This window comes from Triticum urartu, chromosome 3 (assembly GCF_003073215.2).
Source record: "Triticum urartu cultivar G1812 chromosome 3, Tu2.1, whole genome shotgun sequence".
Lineage (NCBI taxonomy): Eukaryota > Viridiplantae > Streptophyta > Magnoliopsida > Poales > Poaceae > Triticum > Triticum urartu.
This window is the reverse complement of record NC_053024.1, coordinates 516,668-521,232: the sequence shown is the minus strand read 5'-3', so window position 1 is coordinate 521,232 and position 4,565 is coordinate 516,668. Positions and strand designations below refer to the sequence as shown.

Genomic DNA, 4,565 nt, shown 5'->3' with positions numbered 1-4,565 from the left:
CTGCCTTGGCCGCCGCCGTTGCCATGGTTGTTGTAGCCGCCGCCACCGTGGTTGTTGTAGCCGCCGCCGCTACCCGTGCCAGGATAGCCGCTGCTAGCGTTTTGGCCCCCACCACCAGAGTAGCCGCCGCCGCGACCACCTTGCTTCTGGTTGCGGTAGCCGCCTCTGCCGCCACTCGATCGACCTCTAGAAGTGGCGTTCGCTGATGATTTGAAGCCACCAGCGCTGCTGAACATCTCAGCGCGTTGATCGAAGTTTGCCACCATCGAGAAGAGTGCATCGACGGTGATGGGCTCGGTGCGGACGTCGAGTGCAGAGATGATGGGCTGATACTCCATATCAAGCCCAACGACGATGAAAGAGATAAGCTCGTCCTCCCCGATCGGTTTGCCTGCCGCCGCAAGCTCGTCAGAGAGGGCACGCATCTGCCCGAAGAAGGTGGAGGCCGACTGTGACCCCTTCTGGGCATTTGTGAGGGCCGATCTGATGTTATTGACACGAGACAGAGAGACCGCAGAAAACATATTTGCTAGCGCGGTCCAAATTGCATGTGATGATTCAAGCGAGGCTACTTGAACGAGTACCTCTTTTGACAGATTTCGGAGAAGATATGCTACTATTTGCTGATCTTGAACAAGCCAAGGATTATGAGCAGGGTTGGGAACTACCTGATCTTTGCCATCTTTATCTTTGCTGATGATTGTTTTTGGAGGCTCCTTTATAGTCCGATCTATGTAGCCAAACAAGCCGGCGCCCAATATCTGGGATCGTGCTTGGGCTCGCCAGAGAACATAGTTCGTCCGGCTGAGGGGTACTGAGGTGTTGTAGTTGAGGCCAGAGGAGGGGACTGCGGAGGAGGTGGACATGATTGCGGCGTGATGATTCTGGGAAGGAAACGGATGGAGGAAGATGAGCTAGATGTCGTGGAAGAGGCCTGCTCTGTATACCATGTGGAAATTGTGAAGCGTCTCAATCTCCATACATGGAGACCCGCGATGTATATATTGATTGAGGGGGGTTCGGTACAGGATGCGGCAGCGTCGAGGCTAACCACCAGAGATATTACAGGAGGGTTTAGGAGATAAGAGAGAGATAAACATAGAATGAATAACCTCCTAACTACCCTACCGTGTGCCTCAAGGCCACACTAATAACCTGCACAATATTATTTTTAACATTATCAACTATATACTTTGTTTCTAAACAGAGAAGAGACTAATATGATTATTAATATATTTTCTGTTCCACAGCAAGAATATTGGAAGAGGTGGAAAGGGTTAAGATCCATGTAAATGGACTGTGCGTTCTTAATGCGTGCATAGACCACCCACCGACTTGCTTCTACTGTTGTTTAGTAAATGATAAGTGCTACAACTCAGTTGATGAGTGCAAGGCTGACTGTCCCAAGATTTCTCCCCTGGACCCAGCGCCGGCGACGATCCTTGCACCATCGCCTCCTATCTAATCTAATTATATAGCTTAATTTTCAAGTATATATAATGCATGCATGATGTGCCGATGAATAATTTGGATGAAAATAAATGCCATGATGTTCGTGTTTCATGAGATGAGAATTGGGTGTATTTGTTTCTTTATTGCATGAAATAGTTTGTGTATAAATAGAAACTATATATTATATATATATATATTATATATATATATATATAGGACGACACTTTGGGACACCTAGGTGCCCATGCTCCTTGACTTTGCACCACTCGATTGCATTTAGATGTGTGTTGTTGTGATGACTGATTTGAAAATAATTATGATAGAATCGCTAATTGGAAACGTAATTAAGGCAGTGAGAGAAACATGCATGATAACAATTATGTAGTGGTATTAAATAGGAAAGAGAATGCCACACATGGTAATGGTGCATATTTGAGATATATTAATAGAAATAGGAGAGAGACAAATCAAAATTAATGTGTCATAATTTGTATAGGTATACAGAGATATTTTTTTCATACGTATGTTAATAAAAGGTATGTTGTACTCTTATGTGGGACGTAGTTTTTTTTTAATTAGGTATACGACACATTGGGTATATTATAGTAGGAGTGTGATACAAATCATGATTATATAAATTCTGAATATAATATTGTGGGTATATCATATTTATTTTTGGTACGTCCTATTTATTATCATCTTGGGGTATATCATATTTATTTTGAGTATACAAGTACCGAGTATGATACCTAGGACAAATTCTTGCGACATGCATGGCAAATTTATTATGAGGTATCTCCATACTCATGATATTTTTGGGTATATACATTGCGTCTCATTGGTAGGTATTTGATACCTCGGGCATGTGCCAATGATTTCGAGTAGGTACACCATTGGTATATACATACCGGATATACATATGTAATCATAATATTTCTAGGTATCCACATACTCATGATGTTTGTGGGTATATTCATTACGTCTTGTTAGTAGGTATTTGAGATACTCGAGGTATATCCATAACTTTTATTTGGTATAATACCTCGGGTATGTGTATATATTCTTATACACATAATACCATCGGTATATGTATATTTTTTATTAAGTATAATACTTATGGTATGTTTATAATTTATAAAATATAATAGCCCTCTTATGTGTATATTTTCAATAGGTATAATGCATTGATATAATATTTATAAAGGAAATATTGCTAGGAAATCAACATAATGATGTTTTTTTGGAAAGCAATCATTGACCGTTGAGGATATAGTGCATGCAAACGAAAAATGAAAAACTAGTATTTAATGAATTGCATGCCATGCACTAGTGAAAATGACCTGTCATAACGGGCCTAGGTGCCCCAAACAATTTACCTATATATATATATATATATATATGTGTGTGTGTGTGTGTGTGTGTGTGTGTTTGTGTGTGTGTGTGTGTAATTAATCCACATCATCAAAAGTAATTCCCAAATACTCAATAGTGCAGCTGCACTAATTAGGCTTCGCGAGCGCAACGTACATGACAAAAAGCTCACATTACAAAAAAAAGTAATTAGCATTCCGTGCCATCATTACACTATGAAAAAGGCATATGGCACGTACAACATTATTGGAAGAGAACAAGGAAATCCTCCATTGATTGCCCCAAAATAATCAGGAAACAATTAGAAAAAAGGCTTGCTTATAGGACTCCACAGGCATCTTGTGAGTATTGACAGACGATTTTATGGGTGGTGGTGCATGGCCGTTCTTAGTTGGTGGAGTGATTTATGCCGTTAATGAACGAGACCTCAGATTGCTTACTAGCTATGCAGAGTCATCCCTCCCTCCGCAGGTTAAAAAAACAGTTAAAAAAAAGGAAATTCACCATCCATAAAATATGATGACGAAAATCTCCTTTATTCCTCTACATGGCCCCCGCCCATCAATCTTGCTCTTCTATCTATGGTCAGTGGCGGTGTTTTTTCTCGGTCAAATAAAGTTCGGGCAAAATGTATATTATCCCAATACCTTATTTTATCCTACACTACAATTGTTGATTTATCAAGGAGCTGTACGGGATGTTTGTACTTTGAAGTAGGAGGAGCCAGGTGTCTCAAAAGACCGGTTTTGTAGTTATATTTTCCTCTTTTTTCACAATTCAATTCAATATATCGTACATCTAACTTATTTTGCTGCATTGCGTATGTACGATCGAAGGGAACCGTGCAACTCTGGTGCGCACGCAAGATCCCTCCCAGGGATTCAGCTAGCGAGACATAGGACGTGGGCCCCATCTCACGATGCATATTCTTTCTTCCTCCCGCGGCATCTTCATTTTTTCTCTCTCGCTCCCCCGCCATACATGTTGGCACGCCGGTCTCTGCAGCACGCCGGTCGCACATCCCAAAGGTCTCCCTCGCCACACCCCCGTCCCCGTGCTACAGCCAAGCCCCCAAGTGCTGAAGCAACCGACGGGGGCACCGGTGCTGCCATGGCTGGTCGGAGACATGTTATTGATTTTTTTGGTTGAACCAGGCAGAGCTGAAGTTGGATCCAATGGTTAAGTTGTTTTGCTGCAACCGGCTGTTGACTAAGGTGGAATCATCTACTGATTTTGCTACAACCGGCTAAAGTCAGGAGCTGGAACCAGTGTCTGGATTTGCTGGAAACGGTCAGAGCTGGAGCTGGAACCAGCAGTTATTTTTGTTGCAACCGTTTTGTTTGTTCTGTGGTGATGACATGCTTTTTGTTGCAACCGGCAACCCACAAAGATTCCACCAGCAAGTGTTTTTGCTACTACGACCAAGAGTGGAAGCTGCGACCATGAGACAATTGCGCCCGGCGGCGAGCTACACTTGGCAGCGACGACTATTTTGTCTTTGCTGCAACCACATATCATTTTTGCTACGGCCGGTAATAAAATTTGGTGCCATGACGACGACCATGTGTTTACGACCTGTGAGGCGAGCTACAACCGGCGGCAACGACGGCGATGTTTTTTTCTTTTTTGTTACAACCATGTCCTGTAGAAACTACAACCATGTCCTGTAGAAGCTACAACCATGACGAGATGAAATCATGGAAACCTGGGTGCCTGGGACCGGCGACGAGCGGTAACGCGAG

General features: G+C 42.8%; 1 pseudogene; it reads right to left on the bottom strand.

Annotated features, from left to right (window-relative positions):
• Window positions 1-247: 247 nt before the first annotated feature.
• LOC125549711 lies at window positions 248-386 on the bottom strand (annotated as a pseudogene).
• Between the last annotated feature and the right edge of the window lie 4,179 nt (window positions 387-4,565).